This window comes from Gorilla gorilla, chromosome 6, assembly GCF_029281585.2.
Source record: "Gorilla gorilla gorilla isolate KB3781 chromosome 6, NHGRI_mGorGor1-v2.1_pri, whole genome shotgun sequence".
Classification (NCBI taxonomy): domain Eukaryota; kingdom Metazoa; phylum Chordata; class Mammalia; order Primates; family Hominidae; genus Gorilla; species Gorilla gorilla.
This window is the reverse complement of record NC_073230.2, coordinates 103,004,006-103,026,691: the sequence shown is the minus strand read 5'-3', so window position 1 is coordinate 103,026,691 and position 22,686 is coordinate 103,004,006. Positions and strand designations below refer to the sequence as shown.

The window sequence follows — 22,686 nt, the reverse complement described above, 5'->3', positions numbered from 1 at the left end:
TGGGATTTTATACACTGTGTACTGCTGTACATTCCTTGTCATTTTGCCTGCATTTACGGCCAATGTCAGGTGGACAGAAATAGAAAAGATTAACAGAACATTACCATAAATACTTAAGATTATAGCTTCTCCAATCAGAACAATGTCCACCTCCCACAGTTCCTGCTGCCTTGTTATGGCTTCTAGGAAACCTCTTTATCTCTCCTCTGGCCTGAACTAGACAGCAACTCCTGAAGCATGCTCTACATGTGCCAATGCCCCCTTCCATTGTAGGCTTCCTTGATTCCAGGCCAACAAATCCTGGAGAAAAAAATATATAGGTGACTTCACTATTGATTTAGTGTTACCTCCAACTGTGGTTTTTCACCCCAGATACTCTGCTATTTACTTTTTGGAGCCAACATATATTTTTTATGTTTAGGATTTTTAGCTTCATTGAGTCAGAATGACAGGGTTGAGTGTGCTTACTCTATCATACCAGAACTGGAATACTGATAGCAGGAGGCAGACAAATGCCTAGGCAGATAGGGTGAAATCCCACCTATAAGCTGAAGACAAGCCTGAAAGCCAAGCTACAAGTCAAATCCACAGACCAGATTAAGACCCTGTCTTCCCATTTGGCATGCTTTTCTCTGATTGATTCTCACCCTTCACCTATTTTGCATATACCTAAGCTTTACTAATTGCTTTTCTATACTACTGCGCCCACCTTTGAGTGGTGCCTTTGCTTTAGCCTTTCCTTGCATACTCACAAACCAATCTGTATGCACTGCCCTATTCTGAGCCCATAAAAGCCCTGAACTCAGCCACATTGAGAGAGAAACCAACTAACTGTGGGGTAGGGGACCACTCCCCACATGCCCTCTCCGCTGGGAGCTGTTTCATCACTCAATAAAATTATTCTCCACTCTCCTGACCCTTCGAATTGTCAGCTTAACCTCATTCTTTTTCAACACAGGACAAGAGCTCAGAAACCACAGAAGGCAGGTAGAAGCTAAGACACAGGTGAGCTGGAGCATGCCTGGCCCAGCCATGGGTGAGCCAGTGCACAAGCCAGGCTTGACACAGGCAGGCCAAGTGGGTGGGTGCCTCCAGCAGGAGGCCTGAGGCTGAGTAAGGCCCAGGCAAAGTGGCCATTGCTGGCTGTGAAGGCCCCTGGTCAGCAAAGTGGCTGAGAAAAATCTTGCATCAATACTTCTGATAATATTTGAGGTATACTTATAAATTATAATTTCTTGATAATTGGCTAATCTGAGTCAGAAATACAGTTTTTGCTTATCACATTGGATATATTTACTTAACACTTTGAATATTCCTCATGAATAGATTATTTCAAGGTCAGGGCCAGGAAAAATAATGGCACTGTAATGTTTTGTATTATCATCCTTTTGGAGAGGAGTAGTGACTTATAATTTTGCTTTGGTATTTTTACATGTCCATCTCAAGGAAACATCCTCCCACTTCACACTTTCACATTATTGATCATTTGTGAAAATAATGAGAAGTGTTTTGTTCGGATATGATTTACATATATAAACAAAATTTAAAGTAGAATAAAATTTGAGAAACACTGTCTTAGACATATCTTTCAAGTACTTGTTATCATTATCTTTTAAAGTAATTTTTAAGTATTAAAATAGACATTTTTTTTTTTTTGAGATGGAGTCTTGCTCTGTCACCCAGGCTGGAGTGCAGTGGTGCAATCTCAGCTCACTGCAACTTCCACCTCCCGGGTTCAAGCAATTCTCCTGCCTCAGCCTTCTGAGTAGCTGGTACTACAGGTGCACATGTCGCCACGCCTGGCTAATTTTTTTGCAGAGACAGGGTTTCATTTCATAGCAAATGCTTTTTTATTTAGGTTCTCAATATCTGCTGGCAATATTTAATTTAAAATAGTTTTTAAAATTTAGTTATCACTTGTAAAGTATGGGTAGTAATTATAAGTAACAGACAGTAATTTCTGCTATCTGATTAAAACAAAAAATCATCTAACCTTTACATGATCATGGAATCGAAAAAGTACCTGCCATTAGAGTCAATCTTTACCTCAAGACAATGCTATATAGATAATGTAGTGCCAAATGCAGATTTAACAGAAAGTCCATTGTACAATAACACAGAGCATGTTAATACATGACTTGAATCTAAATCATGTTTAGAAATTTGTCATTTAATATACAACATATGTATGAAAAAGAAGATTCCATAAGACGTCTGATTTGGAGTAGCAGCGACTCATTTCAGAGTCATCATTAGATATAAAAATATATATCTATACCACTACATTCTTATAGTATATAACTTAAAGAAATGAAACTCAACATTTTTATGTAGATTTAAGTTCAAGATTGGGAATAATACATCAGAGTGCATTTAAAAAGTACAAATGAAAATGAGACCAAACTGAATTAGCTTAGTCCCAAAGTTGATATTTTCAAATGATTTTGGGGTTTGTCAATGTCAATAACTGTAAATTGTCCAAAGATCCAAAGATATAAAAAGATCAAACACACACATTCCATACCTTCTACAATGCCACAATAAAATCCCAAAATACCATCTGAGCTCAAAATAAGAAAATTCACTTTGATATTTAAAATACAATCTCTTTTTGATAGACCTTATAAAATAAAGTTTGTATATTAAATGATAAAGGTGACTTACTTTAATTAGGAGTATTATTTTAGAGTGTTTTGGCAAGCTGCCTGCTTTGTGTATGTGTGTGTGTGCATGCTGAAGCTGATGAGATCAGCAAAAGAAAGTAAAATCTTTTGATGATACAAATCCAGTGGTCCATATAAGGTCACTTTTTATGGGATCCAGGGTACATCCCAAGCCAATGGTCAATTAGCACTAATATGGAAACTGGCTTCTATCATTGCTGCAACTCAGTACTTACAGTGTGCAATAACAACCTAGAACAGACTTGGTGACCTACACAAGGCCAAATGCCAAACCTAAATTATGATAGTTTTGCAAGCGAGACATCTCATGTTACCACAAACCTTTTATGGATGATTTCTGCAGTGTTTTTAATTATGACTAAGTAGAATCACATCATTTCTTATACTTGTATTGTCGTCTCTGAACATCAATTTGATATTCATATGGTATGTATATTTCTGATTGTTTGTAACTATCCAGTTCTTCCTCAGTAGGATAATCTAGGTTTTGAGTTTTACTTATAGGTTTTCAGCATGCTTTCTGAATTATAAGCAATACAGTAGACACAGCATTCTGGATTTTGGTTTCTCCTTAAAATGCAAGTCTATTCTTTCACAATGTGTTACCTACGCATGCATTTGATACAGAAAGTTCTCTGAGAGTCAGAATCTAATTTAGAATAAAAATGTATTTTAAGGATAGATGTGGTTACATTTAAATTAAATCTGATGCTTGAAAAGATAATCTATATTTAGAAATATTTGGTCAATGACTTGCCGCATTGTAAAGTTGGTGCATGTATGTTTGTATATGTGCTTAGTAAATTACAAATGTATCTAGAATATAGAGCAATACTTATGGCTCTAATTCTATTCCAAGAAGTTGTGTTTATATTCCCAATTAATTTTGAGGTTTTTAATTTAAAATAGAAGAAGAAATTTTATTAATGAAATATCCACTCAGAGTCTAAATTATTTATAGAAAAAACCTATATATATATATATATGTATATATAATACTTTCCTGCTAAGGTGAGCAAAATTTCTAATGACAATCAAGTATATATACTTTGTAAATAGCAATATAATTATTGTTGCTTATTTTAAGGCTCAGTCTTGCATCTGTTTTTAAATAGTAATTCTTGTTGTTATTAATAGCTAACATTTTGTGTTATGAATTAAGTCTGGGTTGTTTCCCCCCATTAGACTGCTTCATCTTTTACTTACATAATCTTCTTATAATAGTCCTGCACCCCTATAATTATTTATCCTTTTTATCCGTCCAGTGGCTTGCTCTCATACACTACTGAACTGATTCTTCATATGAGCACAGAGACAAGTATCTATAAAAGTAGTTCCTTCCATCAATATTCAAAAATCTCAGTGTGCCAACCTTAAAGCTAATGTAACTACAGAAAAATTACCGTCCAAACATTAAACTTCTAGGTCATCAGAAACATGTTGTACAGAATTCTATCCAGACTGATTTGCTTCCAAATGTTTAGCTAAAATGGGGGATAAAATAACTCATATTTTCCTCAATTGAGTATTTAAAAAATTGAATGTGTGGCAAAACAGTATATTACATCATACTTAGTGATAAACTTAGTAACAAGACATACACACACACATATATAGATAGATATAGATAGATATCTATTTATATATATATATGTAGATAGATCTGTACGTATAATATACCACTACACAGGTTTATTTCATAGCTACAATTATTGTGGGATAGCATGGGTTTCCACTTCAGTATGTACTAAATTTTTATATGTAAATACATATACTATCATATATATAACATTTTATAATATAGCATTTATAATATGATATTATATATATAAAATATTTAGTACATACTGAAGTGGAAAGCCATGCTATTCCATAATAATTGTAACCATGAAATAAACCTGTGTGGTGGTATATTATACATGCAGATCTATGTATATTAAAAAATTGGATTTGATGTGATGCTCAATATTGAGAGAAAGCAACTTCTGCTATGATTTTTATTAAGCATTTTTGAAAATAAATTTTAATATTAGGAATAATTTTACATATGCTGTCATGGAGATTCCTGCTTTCTTTAAGCATCAGTCTGGTGTGTAAAAAACACAGCAATACCATAGTAAATTCTCTAAAGCCCAAGATTTAAAGCAATGCAAAGGCAATCCATACATCAATTACACTTTCATGCAACAAGTAAAGGAGTTAGGAACATGAGAAGTGTGTCAATTATTATTTTTTTAATTTCTAAATAATCTATCTTCATTTTACAATAACAATCACATGAGTTTTCAATATAGATTATTTAGAAACAACAACACATAAACAATAATTGACACACATCTCATACCCCTATCTCCTTTACTTATTGCCTGAAAGTATAATTGATGCATGGTCTACCTTTTCATTGCTTTAGAATTTCTCAAAGCATTATTGATATTCTGGCTCACATTGTACATGTCCTTTCTGAGGACCTGAATTTGAAAATTATGTGAATCTATTCATAAATATAATTGTTCATATATTTAATTTCTTACATAAGCAAATGAGATTTTATGACAAAACTTTTTGTTAATATTGTATTGATGGCATACATCATCAGTATCTTCAAGTATTATCTTCACAGTAACAAAAAGTCACACTGAGAGAAATGTCTTACATACCAACTGTTACAAAATAGTCATTGATAACTTAGATTATTGATATAAACTGAGCAATCTGGAAGCAGCTTATAAAATAACTTTATACAAATCTATAACTATGTTAATTATACTGTCAATATAACACATATTTAGTTTTCTTTAACTAGCAAGAGATCTTTGCTTTTGTGACTTAGAATAGATCAGTTTTACAAAGGATATGTTTCTTAACTTAGTACAAATCAAGTATTGTTTAAGTTTTGACTTAAATGACCACAGATTACATTTTGTGTTCTCCAAAGTACATAACAAAATTCAAATACAAAAAAACACACTAAGATAGAGTAAGATGTTCTTACATCAGCCTCCAACTCCCCTTCATTTCTGTGTATGACACATTTTCTCCTCCATGCCAGATGTGCTGAGAATTATCACTCTTTGTCCCAAGGGCCTTTTTAATATTTTCATGTGGTCCTCAAGTTTTGCTAAAGCAATTGCTAAAAGTGTTTGTGTATATATACACTTATCCAAGAATTGGAAAGTCACAATAACACAAAGGAAAGCCTCTATATTCAAATTTTAAAGAGGCTTTAACTTGTTTCAGTATGACTTGTCAATTCCTGGATGCCTATTTCATTTATTCACTAGAGAAGTATGCAAGCTGAGTTTGGAAGACTCAGCCTGTCTGTTATTTGACTGTTTTGCAATAATCTGTATTCTTAACCACACTGCAGTTATGGAGAGCAAAAAAACTTCTATTCTCTTTGGTGTGAATAGTTACTTTTGAATGTGGTCAAACTGAATTTCTATTCCCCAGGAAACAGATACAGGGACACGATTAATGTGACATCATTAAGTAATACAACTACTCCACTTTTTCTATTTTCTGCCCATTAATCAGTTAACAAAAGTTAACTTGCAAAAGTTAGAATGTAAGCTGAGTTTCTCACAAGGGTATATTTCAGATATGTTTGTTGTGGTTTAGACTATGAAACACTGGGTATCATACCCCCTCCTGCCATAGCTTAAGGGATACAAGCATGCAGTATAAAGTTACACTCGATTACCACTCTAATTTATAACATTGACTAAAAAATACTTTTCTATTCTGAAGAAAAGGTTGAGGAAAAAGGTGGAGTCAATGAAACATACTCTACATCATTAAAGCTGCTGATGTGACTGAGAGATTGAGATCTACTATGGAAATAGGGGTTGGGAGAATCTGAGATTGCTGATAGGAAGAAAATGTTAAAGGGGTCTCAGTGTCACTTCAGTCCAAGACATGAACCTTGAAATATGTTCTGTTCTTTATATGTTATCTTTGATTCTCAAGGTGGCATAGCTACATCAGTAATTTATAAACTCTAAAATCAGACTACTTACTAACTCTTTGAATGTAGGTATTGTATACAAATTTCTCTGTGTTGGTTTCATCATGTGTAAAACTGGCATGAAAATAATAGTACCTAATTTATAATATTACTTGGGGGATTAAATTAGATAAAATGTGTAAAACGTGAAATAGTGTTAGAAAATGAGGAATTGCTATGTAACATTGTTATTGCTATCATTTCATATTTTTAGAACCTTGTCTTCTGTCTTGTCTAATAGACATTTTGTCCTGCTGATTACCTATTGGAAAAAACAACACAAGGAGATAAAGCACACAAAGCCTTGGGAAAACATTTGATTGGCTTGGGAATATTTTGAAATGTATGTTGTAATCTTGATATGTGTCAGATGGGATAACATGTTGTGACTCTTTTTACAATAGTCATAAACTTGAAAATGCCTGTTGTTATTAAGGAATTTGATTTATAAATTTCCATTTTGATTCACCAGTAAAATTTTACTACTGCTACTACTACTAATGATAATGATAGAATCATTACATTACAGTGATCAGTGGTTTTTTCTTCGCAAAAAATACAATTTGTTTACAATTTTATTATTAAAAATCTCAAATACCCAGTATAGTCTATGCTTAAAATGTTAAATTCTAAATGTACAAATGATGATATTCTCTAGATACGATATCAGCAGTTTTAATGTTAAACATGCAGATCTGAGAAAGAAAAGCTACTTACAATTTATTCATATATTATAAAGCCAAATGCAAGAAATAGCCTTTACACATTGATGTATCAGGCAGATGAGCCAGGACTCATGTATCCCTAGATCAACCATTGATTACGTTCCCTGACATGTTCCTGGCTCCAGAAGGCTTCGCCAGACAACACCACGCTTTCCCAATACCTTGGCATATCTGTAAAAGGGTAATACACTGGAATGGAGAACTGGGATGAGGTAGTGTTATTTTCTTCTTTTTTTTTCATAACGTAGCCAGTAAGTTTAGATGGATTTCACAGAGCTGCAGGACTAACTGAATCCACAAGAACAAAAAAATCAAATGGACTCTTTCTTAGGAAAAAATAAAGAAAATCAGCAATACCTCAGAAAACTCTGAGTGAATAAACTGCCAACTTTTCTGCTAAAATACAACTAATGTCAACGCTTTGTAATTTCTAGTTACTTTGCAAGCCAAAATCACTTTTCCTTAAATTAAAGACAATAAATGTGATTGTGTGCCAATAATTCTAGTTTCTATACGGTAGTTATACGTTTTGCCTTTGCATCGTATATGAAATGAGGCCATGTAGACAGCACATATATGCAACATTGTACATCAATTACTGAAGACTTTGCAGAAATATTGAAGTGTCATATCCCCTTTCCAGCAAGCCAGTGGGCTTTCTCACAAGTGAAGTATTTATCAGGCAACAGAACACTTGGCACAAAAATTGTTTGATTATAACAGGCTGTATCCAGAGCTAAAATACAAATAATTCTGAAATTGGCTGCTAATTAAGGGAGTACAGCCGAATGAGGTTACCAGATACATTCTCTCTCAATGGAATTCTATTTTTCAAACACATAAAATCTAATTTACCTTTCCCTATATTATTTACTAATCTTACAAGAAGACATGAAGTAAATAATTATTTATAAAAGACTTTAAGAAAATAACTTATTAAATATAAAGCACTGATTATTATCCAGCCCGCCCACAATATTATTTTCATCATAAAAAATGGGATACAAAGACATGAGTAGAATTCAACTTCTTTTCATCTAGCATTGTTTCTTTGTTGCATCAGAAAAACTGCCACTTTCAGGACTAAATTTCAAATGATTCATAATTGTATCTCCAAGTAAACATGGGGATTGTATTATGCTGATGAATATTTTCTCTTTATTGGTGGCATTAACTTAAGACGGTGCATCCTGTACAGACCTGACCCTCACATTCTGAGGCTGGTATTTCTTTAAAAATCCTAATGCAAGCTGACTTCACCTCTATGCTTGGTCTATGATTTTAGTTATTGCATCTACAATAATAGCTTTCACACTTTTTAAAGGAAAGACAGATAAATATACACAAAAGTTGTTTCCAATACATAAAAGAGAGAAAAGACGAACCTATCTAATTGAAGAGTTAGATATTGAAGAAACAACCCCACCCTCTTTGCTCTACTTCTATCCTATCCAAATTCTTCAGAGGCTAAAATCTACTAACTTAGAAAATTACCTTCTTTTCTTACTATAATCTAAATGGACATAATCACAAGACTTTTCCCCGCATTCACTGTCTAGAATATAAGAGCCTTTGACTGTTCTGACAGAATAGTTAATAAACTGCCATTCATTTTACCTACCTTAAATGCTTGCTCCTGATGTTTTACCTAAAATACATAACTTAAAAATTTCCTAAGTGGCCTGATTCTGAAAGACACTGGAACTCACAGTGAAACATAACTTATACACTAACCAAACAGATTCTGTGCATTACACATAAGAAAACCTTGACTATTGTGTAGGCAGGAAAGAAAGCAAACAAATTCTGTTTTACTCATTTGCACATTGCATTACCATAATTTTTCCCTTCCAAATAATATGCAGATGGAACATTAGGCAACATGCTGCTGTAAATCACTGTTAGTGCTGTGGTAGTGGCAGGAGAAAACAGTTAAGGGATTCATTTTTATTCCAAGAAAATCATACTTTTCAAATCCATCTGAATCACAGCCAACGGATTACTTCTTATCTGGCTATAATAAATGTTCTTTCCATCAGCCTTGTATGTAAAAAAAAAAAAAAACACCTCATTGTACTAAAAAGTACAATGCACTTCAAGGTCAGCTACAGTTGCCCAGCTTTCAAATAGGCACCGCAGCTTGTGTTTTTATAGAGAACAGGTGAACCACAGACTGGGATGTGGTTCCTGCTTTTAAACTTCCTGTATGTGTAGTCTTTAAGTGAGTCTGAGCATTTTGAGGTGCAAGTCTTTACAGTCCTTCTGATTGCCCACTTATTTACTGGATTTGTGAAAAATCTGTGAGAAAGTCAAGAAGTCATTCTGTTCTCTAGGATGAGGAAAAGATTCTTACAGTAAATGACAGAGGCAGTGTTATAATTTATGACACCTCTATCTCACCAAAGGAAGTCTTCCTGAGAGCCCAGTAAATCATTTGTAGCACAATGATGGGTGAGAAAGGGAAAAATGAAATAAGTTAAATCACCTGAGCCTCAGTTCACATCCTGCCATGTAGGTCCAGGTGATAGGGCCCAGCAGGCCTAGAATTATGAAGTTCACAAATACATATTTCCGTTCAGCCTACGCCTAAAAAGCTGTAAGAATCATTTTGACATACTATGTGACTATATTGTATAGGTACATATCTGCATTTATTTCTAGCTTTAAATCATTTCCATTCTCTAAATGCACACGTTTTTCAGTATTATGAAGATGAGGAATCTTAGAACTTCTAAAAGTGCTTTCTAAGAAATGAATCAGATTAAAACAACAATTAGCAAGAAAAGATAAAAGCAGAAGAAAGATGAATGAAATTTACATTTCAATGATGTAGTGATGTCAGATCAAGAGTTAAAAACAATGTATATATGTATCAAAATATCACATTGCACTGTATAATACATACATATAGTTATTTATCAATCAAACATAAAACAAAAAATAAAAATAAAAATACGAAAATAAACTAGATATAAAAATGATGGTGCTATTTCAGTGAAAAAAGCCTATTAAGCAAAGGTTTGGTTGTCAGTTTCACATGACAAAAATGTAAAATTGGAGTAAATTTACTGAGTGAGTTACACAAATGAAATTATGAGCTTTGGTACTTCCAACTAGATGATTACTACTTGAAAAACGCAGCTGTTTGGTTTGTCCCACTCATGGAGAAGTTGCAAAGATAGAATATATTGAGAGAACATTAGGAGAAAAGTTGTATTCCCCTACCTTATTATTATTATTATTATTATTATTTTACTGAAAAGTAAAATTTCAGATAGACCAAAGATTTAAACATAAACTATAAAATACTGGAAAGACACAAGGATTCTATTGTATTTTTTGTAATACTTAGAGGAGTAAATGTGTCTCTAGAGACTCAGAAGCTACTGAATAAAAAGTAGACAATAAAAAGTAGACTACCAAATATAAAGTCGACTTTATTATTTTTAAATATGTGGATAAATTAAAGCAATAGTACTTTCATCTTCACAATGTTTAAAGAAAATTAGGACTGTTATTTGAAACAAATAATATACACAACACATTTATTATATAACCCAAAACTCATAAATATAAAAACAAAAATAGCCATTCTAAATAAATAGGGTAGGGGTGTGTTTGTTCAAGGATTATACCATGTACTTCACAGGGAAAAGGATGAATGGCCAAAATGTTATCAAAAGATGCTCTATTTGTTTGACTTGACTTACCATTAAATACATTCATATTATATTAATAAAATATTAATTTTATGTATGTATATAATTATATGCATGTACATATATATGTATATATACACATATACACACAAGCTGTTTTAAGGAAAAAAATACTCTCATATTCTGTGGATGATATTTAAACGTAATTGGAGTGAATTTTGTCAATAACTATCAAAATTTAAAACACACATTCCCTTGGATCCAAAAATTCTACCTTGGGGAGTTTATTCTATGATTGATTATACTTCCATGGAAATCATATAGAGCAATTTTGAATGCAACATTCTCTAAAGTAGAAAAATATTTACATAAACATGCATCAATAAATATGTATATGGAAATAGGCCCATGATTATTTGTTAAACTGTTACATAGAAAAAAATTTAACACAATGTTTGATTGATAATGTGTTAAAAATACAATTATCTGTTCATAAAACACATTTTGCATGAATCCACAATAGACTGTTAAAGTTCTTTCTGAAGTTTGTGGTGCTTTGGACCTCTTACTTTTTAATTTACAATCTTCCCATATGGTTTGGGATCTTTGTATAAGAATACATGATGTTTATAATGAAAATAACTGTGGTTTTTATGAATTTCAAAAATTGAGTTTTGTACACTAAATGTGCTTAATTACTCTATTGTTTTCAAAACTGAGTTGTATAAAAATTACATCTTGATAAAAACTAGAAAATTGCTTACACTAAGCTCATGATTTTTGATGGAGTAGAGTTTACAAAATTGGAAAAGTAGTAAATTAAGAATGAGAAATGAAGTTTTCTGGCTTCAATTCTTGTTTTAAATCCATGCTTCATTATTTACCACTTATGTGTCAACTATGTCAGTATGCTCCCAAAAGCTTGATTTTTTACCTTTTAAAATTTAGTAAGATAATTGTCCTCTATGTTGTAATTTTATATGATTAAATAGAGGAAAGCATGAAAAAGTGCTTTGTAATTTATTTTTGAAGTTGTTCTTATCTATTTTATTTAGGATATACTGAACTTCACTACCTTTATGCTATTGCAGTAAGAGACAAAATAAGGCTAAATTTTATTAATAATTACCTGAGTCAGCTGGCTCTAGCCTATGCCTTTCAGTGTAAGACTTAAAACTCTCTTCAAAATTATTTTCACTTATTTTGTAGATGTTTCCTGTGTCCCATGGACAAGTTTTCTCAAACCCTGTGGCCTCTGGTGCTTCTACTAATCAGTAAGAAATTCCCTAAACATAAAACCAAGAAAAGGATCTTTCTGTGCGCTAAGTTACCTCCAGTCTGCTGTTAAATGTTGCCCTTGGTTAAATATTGCCCTAGTAGCGCCCAGTAGCTCACCAGGAATCCCTGGATGTGTCCAGCCACTCTTGATGGCATTGCTACTACCAGGTTCCCGGATGCTATCATGGTTGTTGCCTCATGAAAGGGAAATAATCGTTTTCAAGAAGACTCTTGGGTGACAATAGTTACATTAGATTTTGTTTTCTTTTTGTTTTGTTTTATTTTCTAACAAATTTTCTCCAAAGGCACTGAGACACAAATCACTGGAGATAAACTGGAGAAATATGTTTTGTCTTCACACTTTGGGCAAAGCTAGTCCTCTCTTCCAAAACTTCCAGAACTTTCATTATCAATAGCGTTTCTCAGTTCTCTCGAATTATGATATATCCAGGTAGACCATGTAGATTGTCATAAATAAGGTCCTACAAGAGGCTTATAAACATGTTGGACATATTGACTACTTGTGGCAAATAGCTCATTATAAAAAGGATTTGCACATTTTTTTGTTTGTTTTTTTGTTTGTTTTTTTGTTTGTTTGTTTGTTTGTTTCTGAGACGGAGTCTCGCTCTTGTCACCCAGGCTGGAGTGCAGTGGCACGATCTTGGCTCACTGCAATGTCTGCCTCCCAGGTTCAAAATATTCTTATGCCTTATAGCTGGGATTACAGGCCACCACACCTGGCTAAATTTTGTATTTTTAGTAGCGACGGGGGTTTCATCATTGTTGGCCAGGCTGGGATTTGCACATTCTTTATGTCCACACCTTATCTACACATATACAAGTATAATATACTTCTATATAAAATATCTTTCTGCTTTTTCAAAGAATAAAAGAGAAAAAGAAACTTTGAGAGTATTTGAAAATGCATTCCTAAATTCCTACCAGGTTTTGTAACCCCACAAATTCTGTTTTCTCATAATAGCTGTTCTGTATACCTCTCACAAAGTTATCTGAAAGTTCAAACGAAATAACAAATGTGAAAAATGCTATTTGTTAACAATGGTGGAAAACATGAAGTAGATAAAAAACCCATAGCACCAAAATGCTCTATCTACAATTATGTCTCTACAATTCATGCTGACAGCACAAACCAAGATATGAAGATCACTGTTCACAAAGAATAGCTTTACACCTCTATTCAAAATATATTACATCATGGCAAAAGGCTAGAGACTTAGCATTAGGTCTTTAAACAACAGAAGGATCAAGAACAAAAATGTATTCCATGCCAATTATGAATGTATTGGGTAATATTAATTTATCCATGCATTGAACAAGATAGCTTTTGAGTACAATATGCCAAGGCATTATTTCATACACATGGTAATTAATCTCTCTGAACTCGAGATCCATCTTCAAAATATGAAGGGAAATGATTTAGTCTGGTTCAGAAGTGGGCTGTATTCTGAGTTCTAACTTCTCTAAGAAATAGGCATTTGGGAGAACATACTAAAAACAGAGCCATCTCTGTATAAAGAAAATACTTCCATTTAGAAGGTACTGAAAATAAGCATATGGTATTAACAGCATTTTGAAGATAATTTTTTTAAACTGAGAACTCTATTTTAGAGGTTTACATGATTTTTAATGAAATACCAAAACTCATGCATCCCACAAATCTCCAATTCCTGGAATTTTTTTCATAATACAATTTGAGAAGATAATAAAACATTTGACTGCCTTAATTTCCTGGGGAATATAAAAATATATTTGTTTTCCATAGATTTTCAATCAGAAAACCACTTACCACACCACCAAGATGAATCACACAGACTATTTCATTTGGCAGTTAGTTATATCTTCTTTAATTTTAAAAAATTGTTTGCCAAGGTTGGGTGTAAATTATGATAAACACTATGTCTGTCTACTCCTTCAGGGTTGTGTCATCATTTTGGTTGAATTCTATTAGCTACACTTTGCACTCGGTAGTTGTTATGTCTGAAGACAAACAAGTATGCTTTGGCTCCCCAGTATATATTTTCTTCAAAACTATCATGCAAACGATGAAAGAAATACTATTTTGAGATTCTATAGTTTACTATGTACCACATGGTCTGTTCCAAAAGATCACAGATATCATTCTTGCAATAGATAATCCACAGAGGAAATGTGCAGGTTTTAGGTCAGTGCTTTCTGTCATTGTTTCACTCTGAGACTTAACTAGATTCAAGTGTTTAGTGAAATTTGCAAAAAGAAACAGGCTCATACTATTTGATGAGTGCTTTCTGTCATTGTTTCACTCTGAGACTTAACTAGATTCAAGTGTTTAGTGAAATTTGCAAAAAGAAACAGGCTCATACTATTTGATGCCCATAGGGGAAAGAGCCTTGTCTAAAATTAGCTTTTTAAAACAGATGCATCCATAGACACAAATTAAAAGAATCATTTTAAAAAGAGTGATTGAATGGAAAATTCAGGCTCTGTTTGCCAAAGCTAAAGAGCACTGTTTAGTCATGAAAATAGCTTGAATTTCCATGTAAATTTATTATTTTCAAAATATTTCATAAACGCTATTGCATTTAATCCTTAACAATCACTTCCACATGTAACTAGGATATGTGCAACAATAATATAAATAATAAAATGAGAACAATCAATATTCTTTCTATGTGCCAGTCTCCTTTCTGCACGCCTGAAAATAATTTTTTATCATTAAATAAATTTAATAATTAATTTAATTACTCTTTGAGTTACTCTGTGAGTTAGGTACTATTTATATCACCATAAAAAAGTGAAGAAAAGGGAGATTAAATAACTTGTCCAAGAAAACAAAACTAGTAAGTGGAGGAGCCAGACATTCTACTAATGTCACCTCAATGATAGGCCAGCTAGGCTAGACTCGTTTAGTTATTTTGACAAGTATATATATATTTTTGGATATATTTTTAAGATTAAAGAAAGAAAAAGATACTTCAGAGACTTTCATCTACTGATTAAACTGAGAATAAATTAACAACATTTTAGTCTAATGTGCTTCCACCTCTAGTAATGATCACTCTTCAATTTTCTAATTTAGTTTTTTAATTGACAGATATAATTGCATATATTTACCATGTAGAACATATTCTTTTGGAGTAAGATACATTGTGGGGAATAAATAAATCTAGCCAGTTAACATATGTATTACCTCACAGTTATCTTTTTTGTGGAGAAAAAAAACCTTACATCCATTCTTTTAGGGTTTTTCAAGAATACAATATATTGTTTAATATAGTTACCAAGTTATACAATAGACCTCTTAAACCTCTTTCTCCTATCTGAAATTTTGAATCCTTTGAGCAAGATCTACCGGCCTCCCTTCCCTAACCATTTCAGCCCCTGATAACAAACGTGAGATAAACTTTTTTAGGTTCTACATATGAATAAAATCATTTGATAGTTGTCTTTCTGTGCCTAATTTATTTCACTTAACACAGCATTCTTCAGGTCCATCCATATTGTCCCATATTACAAAATTACCTTCTGTTTTAGGGCTGAATAGTGTATATATACCAGATTTTTTTTATCCATCCATTCATTTATTGATGGACATTTAGGTCGATTCCATATCATGGCAGTTGTGAGTAATGCTATAATAAACAAAGGAATGCAGATATCTCTTTGACATACTCATTTCATTTGCTTTGCACATGTATTCAGTAGTGGAATGGCTGGATCATGTGGAAGATTTATTGTTAATTTTTTAAGGAACCTCCATTCTGTTGACCATAATGGCTGCACCACATTATATTTCCACCAAAAGTGGAACAAAAAATGTTGTCTTCTTGCCACATCCTCATCAATACTCATTATATTTTGTATTTTTTATAATACCCATTATAATAAGCATGTATGTAGTGTTAATTTTCATTTCCCTGATGATTAGTAATACTGAGCATTTTTTCATTTCCTTGTTGACCATCTTCATGTCCTCTGTAGAGAAATGTCTATTCAGGACCTCTGTCAATCTTTTACTTGGGTTATTTGTTCTCTTGCTATTGAGTTACTTAAGTCCCTTATATATTTTGAATATTACCCCTTATCAGATGTGTAGTTTGCAATTTTTTTCTCTTCCCTATATTGATTTTTGTTTCTGTGCAGAAGAGTTTTAGTTTGATGTAACTTCATCTGTCTATGCATACTTTTCTTGCCTATGCCGATATTGTCATGTCCAAAAAATTATTGCCCAAGCTAATATCATGGAACTTCATCCATATGCTTTCTTCTAGAAGTTCTATAGCTTTGGGTCTTACAATTAAGTTTTTAATCCATTTTGAGTGATCTTTGTGTATCATGAGAGTTAAGAGTCTAATTTCATTCTTCTGAATATAGATATCCAGTTTTTCTAACACCATTTATTGAAGTGTCTGTCCTTTCCTCATTGTGTGTTCTAGGAGGCTTTGTTGGAAATCAGTTAACTGTAAATGCATGAATTTATTTCTCAGCTCTCTGTTATCTTCCATTGATCTCTGTGTCTGTTTGATGCCACTGCCATACTGTTTTGATTTCTATAGCTTTGTAGTATGTTTTGAAGACAGGTAACGTGAAGCCTCCAGATTTGTTATTTTATTCAAGATTATTTGGCATTTGGGGGTCTTTTGTTTTTCTGCATGAATTTTAGGATTGTTTTCTTCTAATTCTGTTAAAAAACATTGCTATTTTGGTAGAGATTGCATTGAATCTGTAGATCTCTTTGGGTAGTAGGACATTTTAATAATATTAATTATTTTAATATATTAATACATATCTCTCTATTTATTTGTGTCTTTTCAGTGTCTTTCATCAGTGTTTTCTGATTTTTAGTGCAGAGATCTTTCACCTCCTTATAAATTTATTCCCAAGTGTTTTACATTTGTTAACTACTGTAAATTGGATTGATTTCTTGATTCTTTTTTCAGATAATTTGTTGTTAATGTGTGGAAATGCTACTGATTTTTGTATGTTGAGTTGTGTCCTGCAACTTTCCTAAATTCATTTATTAGTTCTAAGTTTTTGATGGAGTCTTTAGGGTTTTCTACATGTAAAATTACATCATCTGCAAACAAGAATAATTTAATTTCTTTCTTTCCAATTTGGATGCCTTTTTTTCTTGCCTAATTTCTTTGGCGAGGACCTCAAGTACTAAGATAAATAGATGTGATAAGAATGGGCATCTTTGCCTTGTTCCAGATCTTAGAGGAAAAGTTTTCAACTTTTTCCCATTGAATCTGATGTTAGCTGTGGGTTTGTCATGTATGGCCTTTATTGAGGTATGTTTCTCTTGTATCTAATCTGTTGAAAGTTTTTTATTATAAAAGTATGTTGAATTTTGTTAAGGCTGTTTCTGCCTGATTGAAGTAATCATGGATTTTGTCTTTCATTCTGTTAATGTGATATAACACATTTATTGATTTGCATATGATGAAACATTCGTGCATCACTGGGATGAATCCCACTTTACCATGGTGAGTGATTTCTTAAATGTGTTGTTGAATTTGGTTTGGTAGTGTTTTGTTAAGAATTTTTACATCTTTTTTCATCAGGGATATTTGTCTATATTTTTCTAATAATGATCACCTTAACACACTTATCAAAATGTTCATGAGTGTTTCCTGATACAGATTCAAGACTGTACCCTTCTGTAAGTGCAGTGTTGTTATAAAGTAGATGAGTAATCAGGGACCATCTTTCCCCTGATATCCATTTTTGGCCGTAAGACTGGTTTGCACAAGTAAAGTGTAACCCAAGGTGATTTGGAAGAAACCTTTTCTACCATCTGTTTTCCCATATGTGTATTAGAAATGGATGACCAGGGAAAATTTTGAAAGCTTTTGTTAAGGTTGGAAGACCTGCTAGCCAATTTGGACTATCAATTTTGAAATTTCATGAATGGTATGCCACGATTTTGGATTATGAATTTTGGGAATTTCTTTAAGATTTTCCTTAACCTAGCTTATACAAAAGCCTATTCAGTGAGTTACAATTTTAAAAGTCAAAAAATAAACACATTTCAAGTTACAAAAATTATATAACTTTTGTATTTGTATAGATGAGGCAGGGTGGGAAAGGGGTTTTCTATTCTTGTTTATCTTTCTGGGCTTTTGAAACTCTTATTTTTCTACCAGCTCAGCCATGCAATTAAAGAGATATGATACTCTATCTTTACAATTACTTCTAAAATATGAAAATGATAATGTATAATTCCAAACTAGTAGATAAAAATAAAAAAAATCTATCAAACAGGCGACAGAAAACAAGTATAATAAAAATATAGAAAAAGCCTAAGGATTAGATAATAGGAAAAATTCTAATATATCAGTAATTTCAGGACATTTACTTCCCAAGGAAAAAAAAAAAACTTCTGTATCTAGCAATATGGAAAACTGGATGTCCAGATAAAGTTTCCAAATAAAGAATATGTTAAAGTATTTGATGAAACATTAACTATGGAGGGTTGTTAAATAATACCAATGACAATGGTTCAAATTCTTTGAATTCCCATATAAAAAAAGACTAAAAGTATTTAGCAAAAACAAAAACTCGTGGATAATGTTTACAATGAATCTAAGTGGCAAGTTTTTCCTATGAGTTCAAATATATAAGTAGGTGGAATATATGAAAAGCACAGAACTTGCATGGCATCCATATCGGTGAGGCAGAAACCAAGGAAAACTATAATGCATCTGACAGACCTGAAAGCAGTAGACATCTGTGCGGGTTATCTTGATACCAGTTGTTGAAATGGTGGTGGTGGTAGAGGAGAGGGAGGAGCATTGCCCAATGAAATAGTGTATTGGTGCAAGGGCTCCATAGTAAGCACTGAAGGACTAGATAAGCCTAGCCTTTAAGATCTCCCCAAACTGACTAAATTCTTCCCAAGACAGAACAACACACAGAGAAAAAAGTGATGAGAGTACAGGAAAAAGTTATAAGAATGAGATATAAACAACAAAGAGAAAGAAAAGAAAAAGTCCAGACAAAAGTGGAGTAAAGGTAGGAGACCCAGAAAATCTGAGAAAGTGAGTTACTATTTGCTTAGACTATTAAAAAACAACAGAAAATGGAACTCTGCAGGTAGGACAGTCCCTGATCCAAGACATTTAAAAACTTAAGAAAAACACATTTTTAAAAATAAAAATAAGAAACAGATAATTGTCAAGGTCAAATCCCAACATGTGTATTATTTTTATAGAAAAGATAATTAAGGCCGGTTGTGGTAGCTCACATCTGTAATCCTAATTCTTTGGGAGGCCCAGGCAGGTGGATCCCTTGAGGCCAGGTGTTTGAGACCAGCCTGGGCAACATGGTGAATCCCCATCTATACTAAAAATACAAAAATTATCGTGGTGTGGTGGTGCACACCTGTAATTCCAGCTACTCAGGAGGCTGAGGCAGAAGAATTGCCTGAACCCGAGAGGTGGAGTTTGCAGTGAGTGGAGATCACACCACTGCACTCTAGCCTGGGCAACAGAGTGAGACCCTGTCTCAAAAAAAAAAAAAAAAAAAAAGAAAAAGAAAGAAAGAAAGAAAGAGATAATTAGGTGTAAAATAATATCCACACAGAAAATAAAAATTTTAAGATGGGTTTTAAGCCATTTAAAAATGATGTATAACAGAGCAAAATAAATGGGAATGAGAAGAAAACAGAAATAAGGTGCTACAACTTGGGGAAAAAAAAAACAGAAATAAGAGAAAAATCACTTTATAAATGACAACCAGGAGAAACACAGGTAAATAGATATAACATAAAATAAAAATGCCTTCTGTGATTTAGAAGATTAAAAAGGACGATTTAAAAAATCAAAATAAATAAAGAGACAAGAATCAAATAAAAAGTAAGTATTGAAGCTGGGCAAAGATGATCTAAAAAATGTATTAAAAAAACTTTCCTGAAGTTAAAAAAAATGGAAATTCATAACGAAAAAAGTTCATTTTTATACCGAAAAAAACACATTAAATACCTAAGAATCTTGATCTAGAAGACAAAGCTCAAGACATACTCTAATAAAGTATTGAACTTAATATATTAAAACAAAAGCTCATTTGAGCACTAAGACAAAAACAGTAAGTAACTTACATAGGATAGAAAATTAGATTGTCATTAGACCTTTCACCAGCAATGCTTTTGTCAGAAAAATAGAGTAACATATTTAATATACTCAATACAAGAAGATAAATGACTTACCAATATAACAGCATGAGCAAATTATAATCAACATGGAAGAATTCAGGGAATTATTGGGCCTTCCTGGGAACTCTACTAGGAAATAGTCTTCAGGCAACCAAAATGGGTACACAGGCATCAATATGAGAAGAGTGGTAAGAATTAAACATAGAGTTATCTATAGAATTATAATTGAAGAAAGGTTAAACATGAAGAACAGTATGCAATAACTCTATGCTTAGTCAATATAGATATAGCACAACTATTAAACCTGAGGGAAATTGGAAAAGCATATGCAAAAAAAAACTCTTCTCAGTAATTGCATATGTAATGTGTATATTGTTTTTCTGATAAACTTGTGTATACTTTTAGATAAATTAAAATAATGGTTATAGAATATACAAAATTTATTACCTCTGGTGTACCAGAGAACTTAAATTATCTGTGTAAAAGAAGGGAGATAGAAATGTAATAGAGCAGATAATATACAAAAAGACCTGTGGCCCTAAATTTGAGTGGAAGTATTAGTAAGATCTCATGAAGCATAATACATTCTAAAAATGTGTATTCATTGACTGTCTATCCATATCTATCTACCTATCTATTCATGTAGCCATCAACCTATCTCCTTAGCTCAGTCAACTCCAGAGGCCCATATAGTATGACCAACCTTGTATCAATAAACATCCTTATTACCCAGATTGAGGTTTTAATTACTTATACCACTAAGGACAGTGAGTACCTCTCACAGAAATAGCTGATTCCAGTTTCAGAGTGGGCAATGTCCAAGAAAAATATGGTATATGGTGTCACACAGGATAGAGGCAAAGGTATTAAAGACTTCCAGGGTCACACTTAAAAGAAACAAAAGCCAATTCAAAGAGGTCACTCATGCTAAAAACAGAACAATTTGAATTTAATTTTGAAAGTGATAATAATTACAACTGATAAAAAACAGTCATATATGTTGGGATGCATATTATTCATCTCAAATTACGTAAATAACATCCAATTATGTTTCAGATTTTTAAACTTTTTTTTCATTCTAGATAATTAAAATGGAGTTCAGATCTTAACTTTTTGTTTAAATTGTTAACACTGAAGGAAACATATGTTTTGTCTTTTTTAAATCTTGGAATAAAGTTGAGAAATCATGTGAAAAAGATGCTAAAACGACTAAATAATTGCTACAAGACTTCTACAAATGACCACAGTTTGAGTGATAGGTAAATTTTTATGAGGTTTTTAGGGAGTCCTAGGGGGTGAGGGAGGGAGGAGAGTAAGGACTGAAAAAGTATATATTGGGCACTATGCTCACTACCTGGGTGACAGGATCAATTGTACCCCAAACCTCAGCATCATGCAATATACCCATGTAACAAATCTGCACATGTGCCCCCTGAATCTAAAATAAAAGTTGAAATTAAAAAACAAACTGGACAGGGGAAAAAATAAAGTTTTCCTTATATTAAAAAAGATAAAGAGAGTTAGGGTAGGTCGAAAAGAGAAGGGATTAAAGATCTGCTCCTAGTTTACTCTAATATTCAATTAGGGAGATGAAGATGGAGCAAACAAAGGCATTGGGATGGATTGGGAAGTTGGGAAGTGGAGTGGTAAGATTCAGGAGATGGTTGTGACCTTGAAGCTGATAGCAATTTCAAGGAAGAAAAGATGACAATTTTTTCAAATGCTGGAAATAAGTATTTACTTGACCAAGTAAGTTGAGGACTGAGAACTGACAACTGGATTTAATGAGATAGTGTTTGTTGTTGACCTAGTAGAACAGCAATTTTGTTGAAATAGCAGAGCAGAGGCATAATTGAAAATGTTTCAAAAGAAAATGAGAAAAGAAGAAACAGAAGACATGTACCTCCAGCACTTTCTGGAGAAAGATGTGGGGCCAAAGGAGATGTATGTTTTTATTTGTTTTGAAAAGAAAAGAATAGAAAGAGAAAAATCTCAATAAGAAATACAAGTTTTATTGTCTAAAGTGTTGTTTTGTAATTGTTTGAAAATAGTCAATTACTCTGAAGACAATATGAAGACATCTTGATTTTGAGATTAATTTATTGCCTCAGTATGATATTTATGGCTCAATTAACATAAGAGTTAATTGACTTAATGACTGGCAAATCTTGTCTCTTTCTCGTTTTTA

General features: G+C 32.7%; 2 long non-coding RNA genes across 2 annotated transcripts in view; one reads left to right on the top strand and one right to left on the bottom strand.

Annotated features, from left to right (window-relative positions):
• Nucleotides 1–22,686, bottom strand: part of LOC134758937 (uncharacterized) — a 927,638-nt gene that overhangs the window by 130,851 nt on the left and 774,101 nt on the right. The window lies entirely within an intron of this gene.
• The window catches only part of LOC134758938 (uncharacterized), a 54,800-nt gene continuing 35,173 nt past the window's right edge, over nt 3,060–22,686 (top strand). The window contains exons 1-2 of the long non-coding RNA XR_010134716.1: nt 3,060–3,110; nt 12,281–12,345. This is a non-coding gene — a long non-coding RNA (uncharacterized lncRNA). The remainder of the gene's footprint in view (nt 3,111–12,280; nt 12,346–22,686) is intronic.